Genomic DNA, 16,189 nt, shown 5'->3' with positions numbered 1-16,189 from the left:
GTCTAGGAGTCTGTAGATAACAGGTGGCTTGGTACTCAATGATGTCACAACCGAATGGCTGCCATTAACATTGCTGTGGTGAAAGCAAAGGCTACTCTCCACTTTTGAGTCTGTCTGACACAGGATGGAGTGTCCTTATAGTGGCAGGCATCCTGCAGGGATGCAATTGTGCGCTGTGTCATTCAGAGAATGCATACATCCATAGAATCTCCAGAGCTCTCTGTGTTAGGTAAGAAGGGTTTACATATCTACCTACATGGTGGGCATTCTGCTAGATGCTAATGTCTTGGACATTTCAAGCCATGTCTTTTTACAAAACATCCACTCTACCCAGAATTGCCCATATCTGTACCCATCACACATTCTTCCTGCCTCTGCTAAATTATGCACCTCTCTCATCAGTTGGTTCTTAAAAGTTTTCCCTATGCAAACACGGATGAATGCAGGGAAATTATATTTGTACATTCAGTCCATTGTGTTCTATATAATGTCAGTCATTATTCTATCTGACATGGATTGCAGACTGATGTGCTTAAAATTAATGAGCCATTTGTTCTCACACTGTGAAAAATAAAAATGAAGAACTCCCCCAATCACTACTATGAATTATGAAGACAAATGAATACAGATCAATTTTATTTTGGGAGGACAGTGCTATGATTCACACTCCCCTTCAAGAGACATCTAACATTTTATTTGTATGAGAGAGTTGTAATGACTGAATGATAAATGCAACATAAATTAGAAGTATATGATGTGGTTTTTCAGCAAGGCTAGAAACCCATTCATTGGTAAAGTGCTTGATGTACCAGAAGGTCTAGAATTCAATGCCTGTGATTGATTATTTGATTTCTATACCACTTAATATATTAAAAAGCGGTGTACAAAATATATATTCTCTAAGTGGTGTACAAAAAATGGTAGCAACATCAGATAACTTAAACAAATTATTACAAAAATAGTCACATATAAAAATGCTACATTAATACAAATTTACTAATAGATATAAACTCATACCAATTCCTTTTCCTTCTGACACACTCTCCTTCTCAGCCTCCAGGTTTTCACCCACAGTCCAAACAAACTCTCAGCTCACCCAAGAATTATAGGTAATCTAAATCTCGATGGCTATCAGAATTCAAGAACACTGTTGCTTTTTATTAATGTTGAAACAATGGTCAGTATAACTGCAGTGTTAATTTAAGATTATTTAGTTTAGTTGACTTCTTATACTTATTAATTTTGGTTCATCATCTTTTGCTTTAGACCAAAATAGCAATTTGGTGGATTTCATGTGGGTAAATGGAATCACATGGGTATAATTAATATGTCCTCCTGTCTGTAATGCAATCTTAAAGCTTTAAGGAACTTTTGTAATTAGTAAAAGGGATTAGTACTAATGAGGTTTATCTTAATGGATTAGACTGAACCTAAGGATTAGATACGTTTAGTTCTGTTCCAGGGGATCTGACCCATTTTGCAGGTGGACTCTGGAGGTTACAGAGAGCTTTTGCGTACAGTTCTCATGGTGTTTGTAGCTGCAGTAATTTAGCAGAGAACATCTGACCTAAGTTTGCTTCAAGTCAGGAAGGGTGCAACAACACAGTGCCTGGGAGCATGCATTCAATAAAGTGTATTTGAATTAGCTTATTTGCTAAAGTTAATTTGGGGAACACTTCACAGACAGCCTAGAACATGGGTAGGCAAACTAAGGCCTGGGGCCTGGATCAGGCCCAATCGCCTTCTAAATACGGCCCGCGGACGGTCTGGGAATCAGCGTGTTTTTACATGAGTAGAATGTTTGCTTTTATTTAAAATGCATCTCTGGGTTATTTGAGGGACATAGGAATTTGTTCACTCCCCATATATAATCCAGCCCCCCCACAAGGTCTGAGGGACAGTGGACTGTCCTCCTGCTGAAAAAGTTTGCTGACCCCTGGCCTAGAATTCTCAGAGCCAATGACATCAACTTTGATAATCATGATAATGGGTTGCATGTCCTGTCTCCATCCTTCGTGAGGTGACAGTTGTGCCATGGTGCTGCCCTGCTGCCATTGTCGGGCTCCTCAGGTGGAGTCTCAATGGCCAGTGGGAGATGTCATGTTCTCTTTTGCTGGTCAAGGGGATTTGAATTTGGCTTACCTGAAAATTGGCCAATCACAGGCGGGCCTGGAGGCAGGGCAGAGTTAACTGCAACTCCGGCTGGAGTCTTCACTCAGGTCTGCTCCCCAGGCTTAAGTTAGGCCTGCCTCCTCACCCAGCATTGCAGCGACTTTTGGATTTTCCACCCACCCTCCCTTGTTAGCTAGTACCCACCCAACAGAGGGGGTAGTGTCCTTAGTATGGCCTTGCTATGGAACTATCAGTTGCTGTTTTCAAGGCCAGGGAGGAATTTCTCAATCAGACTAATTGGGCTTGTCTGGATCCCACCCCCCACCTCATAGTAATCATCACAACTTTGGTAAATAAGGCATTGAGTAAGAGAGCCATTGTGGTGTAGTGGTTAAGAGTGGTAGACTTGTAATCTGGTGAACCGGGTTCGCTTCCTCGCTCCTCCACATGCAGCTGCTGGGTGACCTTGGGCCAGTCACACTTCTCTGAAGTCTCTCAGCCCCACTCACCTCACAGAGTGTTGTGGGGGAAGAAGGGAAAGGAGATTGTTAGCCGCTTTGAGACTCCTTTGGTTAGTGATAAAGCGGGATATCAAATCCAAACTCTTCTTCTTCATCATCTTTAGTCAAGGACAGAAGGGGGCAGTTAAAGTCTTATCCTCCAAGGAAATGGGGTATCCAGTAAAAGGAATCCTAGGGCGAGGTGCTTCTGTCCATATGCCCAGGAGAAGGCTAAGGGCCATAGCACTACCTAAGGTGGTGATCTTGTCATGGTTTGATACATGTCATAGGTGAACCCTATATCAGGATTGATCCCCCAGAAAATCTTCCAGCAGGCGGGCTGGTTAATACAGGAGATCCTCAATGCCTAAGCCAAAACCTACTTACATCTATTATCAAAAAAGTTGTAGCCTAATTAGAACCAAAGTGACATTGTACTGTGGTCCTTTCAGTTTCTACATATACAGCATCAAAGGGGTATTGGGCACACCGCATCTGGGCATGCAACTCCTGAGCCTCACATTTGAACCTGGTCACATGGTTGATCCCTTCCATATCTGCAGCTACAGAAGATAATGGGTTTGATCAAAGATTCACTTTTTCTGAATAAAAAAATTCCTTCCAGTAGCACCTTAAAGACCAACTAAGTTAGTTCTTGGTATGAGCTTTCGTGTGCATGCACACTTCTTCAGATACACTGAAACAGAAGTTGCCAGATCCTTCTATATAGTGAGAAGGTGGGGAGGGGTATTACTCAGAAGGGTGGTGGGAATGGGAGATTGGCAGATAGCTGAGATGAGCCTGTTGACGACTCTTAATGACTGTAATAGGTCTTACAGGAAAAGGCAAGGGGTGAGAAGGTGAGAAATGGCTTAGTCATGTATAATGGGATAAGAATCCAATGTCTTTGTTCAAACCAGGTCTCTCCATGGTAATACCCCTCCCCACCTTCTCACTATATAGAAGGATCTGGCAACTTCTGTTTCAGTGTATCTGAAGAAGTGTGCATGCACATGAAAGCTCATACCAAGAACTAACTTAGTTGGTCTTTAAGGTGCTACTGGAAGGAATTTTTTTATTTTGACTATGGCAGACCAACACGGCTACCTATCTGTAACTTTTTCTGAAGGAAGGGATGTTCCTGTTGGGATACTGCCAGGGAGATAAAGTCCATCATGGCCCCAAGCCGTGTGCCTGACGATCCATCAATCTCCCGTAGTCACGCAGTATCAGCAATTAGCGACATGAGTTTCTTCTGAAAATACCTTGCCACATTCCAGGGCTCATGCACACTCTTATCAGCAGATAATGCACAGCCAGAAGTCGCACTCAGGAGAGCATTATTTACAAGCTTTTATTCAGCGTTGATCAGAACAAAGAAAGACATGACTGTCTGCGTCAGTGTCTTTGACAGAGAGAGAAAAGGAAGCAATAGCAAACATAAACATCCTGTGAACAGGAAATACGCAGGCTGTGACACAAACATCCTGCTCCCTTTTAAGGTGGAACGGAAATATCCTAACAGTTCCTCTGATGGAAGGAATTCTTCCATTGATGAAGATATCTGCCATTCTAAAAGAAATAACCAGCCTACCCAGGTTAGGACTATTGATAAAGTGACCCTTTAATGATGGAGAAAAACTTGTATATCTCTACTGCCCAGAAAATGGCTAGATTTAGTATTTTTAAAAGCACATCCTCAAGCTTCCTTAGTTTCCCATCTTTTTTTTATTATCATTATCCCTTATGCTAGCAACACTTGAAAGAGAATAAAGATCAAGTATTTGCAATGGTCTCATAGTGACTGTTAGGACTCTTTGATTTAAAAATCTACCGCCTATAATGGCAACAATGAGCATTTTAAGACTGAGCTAACCACCTGAAAGAAATCCCAAAGATGGTTTGGTGAGTCTTTCCGTTGTGAGTTCAGATTTGATCGCTTCCTTCATAAAAGAAGAATGTATTATTGGCAGGATGCTCAAAAGAGAGTATTGATTTGAGCGCATAATTCTTTAAATCCTTTAGAAAAAAAAAATTGTAGAAAGCCTAAAGAATAATAGATTTCATGTCTTTCAAATGAGATGAAGGAAAGAGAAATACTCTTAAGGAAACTAATGATTTCGTTATAGCTTCACTTCAAGAGATCTCCAGGGGTCCTGCAGCAGTTCACCTACTACAGAATGAGATACTGAAGAAGTTCTGAAGCAGTTGCCTGAATATTGAAGTCTGGTCCATATGCTTGATTTTCCAAAGGCTTGGATAAAGATAACCTTTTTGCCCCGGAATGTAAGATCCACTCCTTCCATACCCTGATCTCTTGAACTGACAAGTCACTGACAGAAGTGACTCTGGATCTTCATTGATTTTATTGATCTATTAAATTCCTTCCAAAGGAGCTCAGGATGGCAAACACCAGGCACTGGCAAACTCGGCCCTCCAGATGTTTTGAGACTACAATTCCCATCATCCCTGATCACTAGGGATGATGGGAGTTGTAGTCCCAAAACATCTGGAGGGCCGAGTTTGCCTATGCCTGGCAAACTCTGTTGTGATAAAAAATACCATTGAAAATAAAATAATAGCTAAGTTAAAACATTTAAAAGTTATTTAAAGTACCCCAAGCAACAAAACACAATAAAACTTAGGTAATAAATTTAAGAACAGATGTAAGCAAATCAGATTCTATAAACAAAATGGGAGGGAGCATTATCTTATCCTTTGCCTACTTTCACATTACAATCTGGAGCATAGCCAGCATTGGGGGCATGTACATTGGTGGTGGTAGGTGGTGGGGTGTTTGAAAAAGGCTGCAGCAGAAGGCTTCCTCTGTGGATGCATGTTCTGGTCTCACATTTCCTTGGCACATGACATGGGACACTAGTCTGGGAATTACCGTTCTATCAACTCAATGGGCAAACACTTCTGAGTGGCAAGTGTAGGCGGTAATATCAATGTTGGCCTCAGAAGGTTTTTTTTCTGTTGAAAGAATTAAATGAACATTGAGGATTACCATAATTCATTGTGTGCCACAGAGGCTCACAGAAAAGAAGCCGAGAATGACACTTTGTGAGAGAGGCATTTACTAGGACATTGTTCTCCCTGTTAGTGTTTGCTCTTTGTTAGCAAAGGGGGGAAAAAACCTTCTTACTTTCAGAAATAGATACTGCAAAATAAAGTGGTGCTGTATAATGGCCAGTATAATAGGTTTTGCTGTGATCACAACTGAGACGTTGCATAGTGTATGTAGGCACAGTTTAATGCAAAATCCATTCCTGACAGTGTAATTCCCCCTTTTTTTTAAAAAAAGGAAAGGAAAGGAAAATACTTTGCTCCTCTGTAGGTTTATTCTTGTTTTATAATGAGCACAAAGAAATCTTTACTTGATTTATTTTCCCAACACATGCTCAGGTTTGAATTCTCCCTCTAAAATAAATCAAGCTCTCTACAGAAACTTTCGCTTTGACTCATCAATTAAGAAGGGGAGGAAAGCCAGAGCAACTGCTGTAATTGTTGTGAACGCCTAATAAGTGTGGGAATGTTCTGGGGTGCAGGAGAGGATATATTGACTAATTATATCCTAATCCAACTTGTGCTAACAAGTTCCCAAAATATCAGCAGAGTTTATAGACATTCCCCTTTAAGTTCGCAACGGTAACGTGTGCACAGGTTCGCTAGAACCTCTATAATAATTACTCTGGTAATTTCCCCTTTGTTCCCTCTTAAAATACAAGACACAACACAGTCTTTATAAAAGTATAAAAGAGTTTACTCACGATCTGTTCACAATATGATCCCAGATGGCAGACAGGCTTAAAAAGGTAAAATACACTTAGAATCTATCTTATAGGAAGATAGCCCTCTCCTCTCTTGGCTGAGAGCCAAGAGGGCATCCTGCTTCTTCGAAAGGTGATGGCAGAGAGAGAGAGATGGCTGCCTGCCCTGTGCTTTTGTCTTTACCTGCACAGGTGAGGCCACACCCACCTCTGGTCACATGCGGAGGAAGTCCGTCCCCAGGAAGTTTACCTGCTTGCTGGACAGACATCCCTCTCCATGTTCTAACATGTACACTCTAGGAATGTTGTCATTGACTGCTCCTGTGTTTACATCCCACATACCCCTTCTCAGGCAATACAACATATACAAAACATAAACAACTTTATTCAACCACCCAGAGTCCCAGCTTGACACGTAGATTCTGGAAACTCTCTCTTGGTAGGGGTTTCGTCAGGATGTCAGCAGTCATCTCTTGGGTGCTGCAGTAGGATAGTTCCACAAGTCCATCCTGGATCATCTGGCGTATGTAGTGGTATTTAACCCCAATGTGTTTTGTTCTGGCCAGGAACTTCTCACTCTGCGTCAGCTTCAGGCAACTTTGATTGTCCTCTAGCAAGCTGACAGGCCCTTTTCTCACCAACCCAAAGTCCTTTATGAGTTGATCAAGCCAGGCGATCTCTCTGCAGGCTTCTGTTGCTGCAACGTATTCTGATTCTGTGGAAGATAATGCTACACAGCTCTGTTTATAACTGCCCCATGAAACAGGTCCATTCCCAAACATAAAAACATGACCACTCGTTGATTTATAGTCAGCATTATCCCCAGCCCAATCAGCATCAGTATACCCAACCAACTTAGGGTCTCTGACGGCTGGTAACCTTAATTTACAATTCATGGTACCCTTCAAATATCGCACCACCCTCTTTACACCTGCCCAATCATGCTCAGTGGGAGAATTCACTTTTCTGCTAAGAATCCCCACAGCATTGGCTAAGTCAGGTCTACATGTGGTAACTAAATACAAAAGTTTACCAATCGCCGACCTGTAGTCATTGTTGTCTGGCAACTGCTTCGAATCCTGCTGATTCTTCAGGAAGTCAGTAGCCATCGGTGTAGCAACTGGATGTGCGTCTTGCATCTACATGTGCTCAACTAGCTCGTGGATCTTCTGTCTTTGGCTGAGAAGAAATGAGCCGTCCTCTTCTCTTTCCACCTGGATCCCGAGGTAGTACTGGACATCTCCTAGCTCCTTGACCTCCACCTCCTTGCTAAGGTGCGTATAGTCCTTCTCACTTGCTGTGGCAATAATCAGGTCATCAACAAATGCTAGGATATATGAGAATTGTCCATTATTTGACTTACTGTACAAGCACTTGTCAGCGTCGCCTTGCTTGTACCCAAGTTGCGTCAGCATTTTATGCAACTTCTGGTTCCAGGCTCTGGCAGCCTGTTTAAGTCCATAAAGTCCTTTCTGCAGTTTGCACACTAGATGTGCCTCATGTGGTTTTATAAAACCCTTGGGCTGTTTCATGTAAATTTCTTCTGAAATCTGCCCATGTAGAAAAGCTGTAGCAATGTCTATGTGTTTCACCCTCATTTTCTTGGAGGCTGCAATGCTTAAAAGCATTCTTACGCTGCTGTACCTCACAGTTGGTGCAAAAACTTCATCATAGTCTTCACCAAAACGCTGTGAAAATCCCTGTGCCACAAGTCTAGCTTTGTAGCGCTGCACTTCTCATTCTGACCCCTTCTTAACCTTGAAAACCCATTTACTGCCAATGGCCTTCTTACCGGGAGGCAGCTCAGTGAGTGTCCAGGTCTTGTTCTGATGCAGTGCATCCATCTCCTCCTGCGCGGCCTTCCTCCAGAGACTGGCTTCTGCAGCTGGCATCTCCTGTGTATCTTCCCAAGTGGAAGGTTCCTGTGGAAACGCCGACCCTGCAAAGTAGGACAACCGTACTGGTGGGACACCTTTGTTGGTTCTGGATGAGATCCTGACCTCTGGTTGTGCGACCACATCAGCTTCCTCATCCTCCTCCAATGCAGGCATGTCCCCATCTGAGTCCTCATCTTCGTCTCTGGTGCCGCCAGGGTTCTGGTCCTCTGCGTCTTCTGTTGTGTCGCCTGTAGGGGCCGCTGTAACACTCGAAGGCAGATTAGTACTTTGTGGGGTCTCAAAAGGGAAATATACAAACTCTTGAGTCCTTTCTGACTCATCTGAAGAATCCACAACAGTGTTCTTAGTGTCTACTTTTCCATATTCATCAAAATAAACTGCATGGTATGCATTTGTCTTACCAGTTTGTAAGTCCATAATTCTGTATCCTTTGCCTCCAGAAGCATATCCCACAAGGATACCTGCTTTTGCCCTGAGGTCAAGCTTGTGTCTGTGTTCCTTGGGCACGTGGAAGTAACACGGACTTCCAAACACACGTATGTGCGACAGATTGGGAGCTTTCCCATGCCAAAGTTCAAATGGTGTGCGCTCTGCACCTTTAGTTGGCAGTCTATTCTGCAAATAGACCGACGTGTATACTCCTTTGGCCCACAGCTTTTGTGGCAAACGTGCATCCTTTAGCATGCACCTTGTCATGTCCATAATGGACCTAAATTTTCTCTCAGCTATGGCATTCTGCTGTGGTGTGTAAGGAATTGTGGTTACGTGTGCAATTCCTTCTTTGGCCAGGAGAGCCTGCATTTCATTTGAGCAGTACTCACCTCCATTGTCGCTCATTAACACAGCTGGAGCTCTCTGGAATTTATTCTTGACCATGGCAATGTATTCCTGGAGCTTGTCCACTGTTTCACTCTTCTCTTTGAGGAAATATACAACACAAAATCTTGAATAGTCATCCAGAAATATTAAAATATATCTATTCTTTCCCAGTGAGGGAACATTCATGGGTCCACATATGTCAGTGTGCACTATGTCAAGCACTTTGTTGCTTCTTTGTTCTGCACAACGTGGAAATGAAGGTTTTATAGCCTTCTCAGTAATACAGCTTATGCACTTTGCTGGAGCTTTGTTGCTCTGCTTTACCTGCAAACCTCTTACAAGATTTCTTTTCTGTAGATCCAGAATGACGTTGGTATCCCTGTGTCCAAGCCTTCTGTGCCATAGGTCCAGATCTGCTTCATCCTTCTGGCTGGAATGTGCCACTTTTGCAGACTGGTTATCTGAAAGATCAAGCTCATATACACCATTTATTAGCTTTGCTTGAGCAAACACTTTGCCATTTCTAGTCACTTTACATTCTCCATTTCCAAATGTGACCTGGAAACCTTTCTTGTCCAAAGTGGACACGCTGATTAGATTGCAGCTCAGCTCTGGAACGTACAAAACTCTAGAGATTGTGTTCTCAATGCATTCATTGTTTATATTGCATTTCAGACTCATGGAACCTGCACCTTTTGCTTTAACAATGTTGCCATCTGCAATCTCAATTTCAGATCCTTCTTCATCATTTATCTCATTAATCTCATTAAAATAGTCCTTTTTATATGAAAAATGCGAACTGGCACCTGAATCTAAAATCCATTTATTACGTTTATTTTCACGATTCTGGACAGCTAAATTCCTTTCTTGCAGTAGCCATGTGCATTCACATTTCCCCTTCTTTTCCCCTTTTGGCTGAAAGGGGTGGGGTTTCTTTGCCTTAGGAGCTCTGCAGTTCTTTGCAATGTGTCCTTCTTTGTTACAATTAAAGCAAATCACTTTCTTAGGCATCTCTTTGGACTTTGTACATTGCCTAGATGCAGAACTGCTGTCCTTGCTTCTAGCATTTCTCACTGGAAATTCAGCTCTATCTCTGCATTCTTTTTTTAAATAACCAATCAAGTCTTTAAAAGTCAGACCTTGTCTATGAGCCACAAACTTACAAATGCGCTAAAGCATGGTCCAAGTGATGATAACAAAAATGCTATCTTTGTATCCTCATCAAAAGCTTTGGGAGTCAGATCAATTCTTTGAATAATCTCAGTAAACTTGTTGATGTGCTCTGTGAATTCCTCTTTTGAATTCATCCTCAATCTGCTTAATTTACACACCAAGTTTCTGAAGCTGTTTATGCTAGATTCTCCATATAGGCGCTCAATATCTCTTAAGATTTGAGATGCATCATCTGTACTATTTATTAATGATAGCTGCTCATCACGAAGTCCACTCAAAATTATGTGTCTAGCTTCGCTGTTCATGCGTTTCCAAGCACTTATTTTGGCTAAATCTTCCTCAGACGATCCTGTAGGCTGAGGCTTTAAAGCTTCCAAAATATGCTTATAATCTAAACATGCTATCAAGCGCTGCTTCCAGTGCATGAAATTGTACTCATTCAGCACAGGCATTCCTAGCTTTGCATCACTATCAAAAGCTGCTCTAGCCATCTTAAAATCCAAAATTTGAAAATTCTTCAAAATTTCAAAATTTCTCAAAATTTTAAAATCAAAATCTCAAAAAATCTCAAAATACAAAACAATTCTTCACTGCCTTGGGTCACTGTGAACTGAGGGAAGGGGGGGTTGCTTAATCCTCACTGCACAATGGAACAAAGGACCATGTGCTTACCAGGAAGTTAACTTAGAAAAAAATACTACTCAACTCAAAATCACAATCCAATGCAATCCTTCAAAAATACGCAGAAATATGCAATACTGGGGCCCCATAACCCTTTGTGGGAATGTTCTGGGGTGCAGGAGAGGATATATTGACTAATTATATCCTAATCCAACTTGTGCTAACAAGTTCCCAAAATATCAGCAGAGTTTATAGACATTCCCCTTTAAGTTCGCAACGGTAACGTGTGCACAGGTTCGCTAGAACCTCTATAATAATTACTCTGGTAATTTCCCCTTTGTTCCCTCTTAAAATACAAGACACAACACAGTCTTTATAAAAGTATAAAAGAGTTTACTCACGATCTGTTCACAATATGATCCCAGATGGCAGACAGGCTTAAAAAGGTAAAATACACTTAGAATCTATCTTATAGGAAGATAGCCCTCTCCTCTCTTGGCTGAGAGCCAAGAGGGCATCCTGCTTCTTCGAAAGGTGATGGCAGAGAGAGAGAGATGGCTGCCTGCCCTGTGCTTTTGTCTTTACCTGCACAGGTGAGGCCACACCCACCTCTGGTCACATGCGGAGGAAGTCCGTCCCCAGGAAGTTTACCTGCTTGCTGGACAGACATCCCTCTCCATGTTCTAACATGTACACTCTAGGAATGTTGTCATTGACTGCTCCTGTGTTTACATCCCACAATAAGAATGATCAATATAAGAACACAGATTTTAGGGTGCATGTGATTTCCTTTTGTTTTGTCTGAGATAGCAGATATACTGAGGAAATAGTGTTGCAATACTATATTGGGAACAGAGTCGACATTTGCTGGGTCCATATTGCAAAGTAGACTCACATGATCAATATATTCTGGAGTGATTTGCTGATCTGAATGTAGTCCTTATTTGGAATCATTATTTGTGAATTACATTAGGTGGCGTGTATACACAGGGTTGGCTTAACATATCTTGCTGCCTGAAGCAAAGGACAGGATTGTGTCCCCTTTCCATTCCAGGCACAGAGTGGCAGCTGAATCCTACTTCAACTCTGGTGATGGGATAGCATGCAGGTTTAGGTAGCCCAGGACGGGCTGCAGAGCACACTCAGATGTGTCTTCCAACACAGGGGATGACTGGAGGTCTTAGGAGGAACAGCCAAGAGGCTGCTTCTGACCCCCCGACTCTGACACTTTAGGCCTCACTTTGCCTAATGGTAGGGCCGCCCCTGGGTGTATATATTGTTACAAGCCATCTCTGAGTGGGGCAAGATTCCAGGGGTTCCAGGTGCACTTACCAGGGTTTGTGTATCCTTTTGGAAAACATGAGGGACAGAGGGGACTGTGATGCCTTTATGATATATGGTTTGTTTACATATACAGTGGTACCTCGTTCCGGGGTTCTGTTCTTAACCTGAAGCACCATATTAGCTAATGGGGCCTCCGGCCACCGTGCCGCCGGAGCACAATTTCTGTTTTCATCCTGAAGCAAAGTTCTTAACATGAAGCACTATTTCTGGGTTAGCGGAGTGTGTAACCTGAAGAGTATGTAACCTGAAGCGTATGTAACCCGAGGTACCACTGTATATGCAACCTGCACTTAGATGGAGAGAATGCAGAACTTTCACATCCCTTCCATTGCTGCAGCCTCCAATTCAGAGAGAACCCAACCATTGTGTCTGACCCTCTGAACAGCTGATCAGTAGCGCCTGTAAGCCCTCTTTGACCCAGCCACACCTTTACCTGTTCCAATGCCTGACATCATATATTACAGTGGGCCACAGGTTCTGAACTTTATGCTAGGGAATGGGAGTGTCTGAAATAAGCCTAGAATTCGACTGATATTACTGAGGCACTTCCTTTTCTGTAGGCCATTCCTAATGAATCTGTCTTGCAGTGCAAAGACATAAAAACTGCGAACAAAGAAGCAGATAGGCTCCTATCTTAACAATGGTAAGGAAACGCTAATCTCTGTTAATTTGTTTTTCAAAAAAGAAAAACTTTTCTCAAGGGCCTTAAGTGACAGGAAAGAAACTTTTTTTGTAAGAGGAGCTGAATTTTAAGAATAAATTTAAAAGTTAAAGTGCACCAGATTAATCACCACCCTTGTAGCTCATTTGCAGAAGCACTGAAGCAGCCTACAAAGCTTATACTAATCTGTTTTCAGTCCCGGTATCTTCATTTCTTACAAATTAAATATATTCAGTGTCAATGCAGAATTAAGGTTTTTTTATGTGTATGAAATGAAGGAAGGAAAAAAAACTGTATGGAGGAATCTATAACATTGTTTTCCTGCAAGCTATCAGAAATATATATATATATATATATATCAGCATTCATTCCGCCAAGCCCCCTCCTGCATTTTCTGACTTGATTTGACGCTAAAGCCACTGATTAAGGTCTGAATTTTCAGGAGCTGCAAGCATTATAAAGTGCAGTGTTAACAAATGCCTGGACCTGAGCCAAATTAGATACAGACCTAGGTTGGATCCAAAGCACTTTGGAGTTACTGAGAGCTTTTCCATTGACCTTTGTTAAAACCTGGTGCAGCTTCAGTAGTTTTAATGGGGTTGGAGTTGCTGCAGAATAACTGCGATCTCATTCATATGAACTCATGCAATTCTCTTGCTAGGGGTATCACTATAGATAATGAAAGGCAATGAAGGCCAGTCCTAATGGGGCTCTTTTCTGTATTACAGTAGGAATCATGCACTAGAGTAGCCCATCATCTTAGGGTAATTTGGGGGTGATTATTTTACCTGCTTTAAAAAAAAGCCTACAGGATGGTTTCAATACTTTAATTCGAATTAGTCCAGCATCTTAAGTTACAACAGGTGTGGGGAATCTTTAGTCCTCTAGATGCTGCTGAATTACAACTCCCACCATCCTCAGCAAGCCTGGCCAATGACCAGCAATGATGAGAATTGTGGTTCAGCAACATCTGGTGGGCCAAAGAGTCCCCATGCCTGATTTACAATCTCCCGACACAACATCCTTATTGCCATGTTTTATTCTCACCAAATATGCAAATTGTGGCAAATTGTGGCAAATTGTGGCTTTGCTGTTTTTCGTAAAATTATCTGAAGGAGAAAATTCTCATGCAAACCATTTGTGACCTTGAGGTTGATCCTCAATGCTGTCAAAAAGGAAATAAAAGACCTTTCATCTAAAGTCTACCACTTTTCTTTAAGCGGAATCATTTGGTTCTGATCTTTCTTTCTTTCGACAGGGCGGCCTGATCCTAGCCCAGCCTCATCTACACCAACCGAAGGCATGGCAATGACTTTGCTAAGACCTTTCTGAAACTGCGGAAGTTAGCTTGGGAAATAGGTTATTGTATTCTGTGATGACAGATAATTGTACCTGAAACCCTGTAATGATAAGACAATACAGATAGCTTTTCCATTCAGGAGGTTTTTTTATATTAGATACAGCTTTTGGGTGGGAATTGACATTGGGCAGGATCTCCAGTTGGGAAAGTGGAAATCAGCTCCCAGCTTCCCATTATTGGGGATCCCCTTAAGGGATGTGGAATGCCGCCCCAAGTCCAGATGCCCTAGCTTGGAGGAGGACAAGTTGGATGGGGGCATCCCCAGTTGTTTCCAAGGGTTACCTAAAACTGGTCCATACTTTGGGCCACACAGACTTGGAGGCAGATGACTTACTCATCACACAGCAACTGGGGTATACAAGCCTATCCTTCCCCAATGCCAAGCCAAACCCTCCTGGGCTATTGTTAACCAACAAATGTGGCCTTGCTTCCAACCATTCAGATCTGTTGTTTGATTATTTCTCCGCACTCCACCCTTGCCTTTCTGTTGTACCCAGATCTGCAGTTAATATTGTGAATGGTGGGATAGATATATGGCTTGTTAGTCAACATAATTTGATAACACATTACCTGTACAAAGACCTTAAAGAGGAACATTCCTTTAGGTGTTCCATCTATACTCAGCTTGGCTCTGTGGTGTCTAGGCTGTGAAACTGGACAGCTAATCAGCCACCTTATTTCAAGCAAATGGGCACTGTTTGTCTTGGTACTACTGCTACAGCTTGTCCAAGTAGTGTCTACCATGATAGAAAATAACTTGGATATCAGAGTGACTCATTGTGCCATAATAAACTTTTTTAGATGTTATGCCATGCTTAAATGGAAAATCCCCCCCATCTACTAAAGAGAAAGAAAAGATGGAGAGAGCTGATTTTTTAAAGAAAAGTATCTCAGTGTCCATTTGGTTTTCCCTTTCCCTTGTGTGGAACAGCATCCACCTGTGAGTTGATGCCATAGATGTGGAAATGGGGCAAACTGAAAATAGTTTTAAAATGAGAAACCAAGAGAACCCAAAATTTACAGATTCGTCCAGCTGGCGCTTGTGGCAATGGATGATGCAGATCTAAGATGGCAGCTTTCCATGGTTCTAACCTGATCTGAATCCACTGACCACCCCTTTGTAGCAATAAGTTAGACTAGAATTCAAGTGTTTGCTTCAGTCATTTAAGGTCATTCACCTCTGTAATTCCAGCTATTTACATGAATCCAACTCCTCTTTTGTCATGACTACTTTATTCAGGATTGTAACCTGCATCTATTCATGATAAGCCAACATTAATAAGGTCAAGGGAAAGCCAGTTACTATTGACCATTTCTTTCTTATGAATGTTTGAGTCACAGTAATTAATTTGGGGTAGGCAAAGTTTTAAATGTTTTTGCTTTTAATTATCTCTGAGGCAGCATTCATTATGGAAATGAACTACAATTATTTCAGCTTCTTTCCTCCCACCAGGTTTCCAGATTACATAAAACAGTTGCATACCTAAGAGAGACAGGCATCTTTTCAAATCCTGCATTATACATGTTACACTAAATGTCACAAATGGTTTCACTGCAATATTAATGAAATTCAGCTGGGAAAGCCATTAGAGTTGTATTTCACACCTGTACAGAACAGCACTTAAAATCAGAACTATTTAGCTGAGGGTGGGTTGGTTTTTTTAAAGCTGCTTTGGATTCTGTACAGTATTCCAAAGAAGTTTCTGCTTTTTTAAAACAGTTGTTCAGTTAAGGCAAGTTATGATGGGTCGAGAGTCTAGTCATGATCAGCCAAGAAGGTTCCCTCTCATACAGATCGAACTTGTAGATGGCTTTTAACAAAACAGTTTCCCCTTGCGTATGGGAACTATTGCAGAGTAAGGAAAGGCATGCACATGTGTGGAATTAATACAATTTATATAGATACAGAAGCCAGCATTTTGTAGGTT

The 16,189-nt window shown here is 41.8% G+C and overlaps 2 long non-coding RNA genes across 3 annotated transcripts in view; one reads left to right on the top strand and one right to left on the bottom strand.

Annotated features, from left to right (window-relative positions):
• Positions 1-16,189, bottom strand: part of LOC309542326 — a 257,491-nt gene that overhangs the window by 81,031 nt on the left and 160,271 nt on the right. The window lies entirely within an intron of this gene.
• LOC309542310 lies at positions 2,033-14,339 on the top strand. Of its 2 annotated transcripts, XR_014224184.1 has the most exons (4): positions 2,033-2,219; positions 4,742-4,898; positions 12,801-12,883; positions 14,160-14,339. It is a non-coding gene; the product is annotated as an uncharacterized lncRNA (long non-coding RNA). The 2 variants fall into 2 exon arrangements; XR_014224183.1 differs by lacking the exon at positions 4,742-4,898.

This window comes from Podarcis vaucheri, assembly GCF_965113315.1.
Source record: "Podarcis vaucheri genome assembly, chromosome: 10".
NCBI lineage: Eukaryota > Metazoa > Chordata > Lepidosauria > Squamata > Lacertidae > Podarcis > Podarcis vaucheri.
This window is presented reverse-complemented; position numbering and strand designations above follow the sequence as displayed.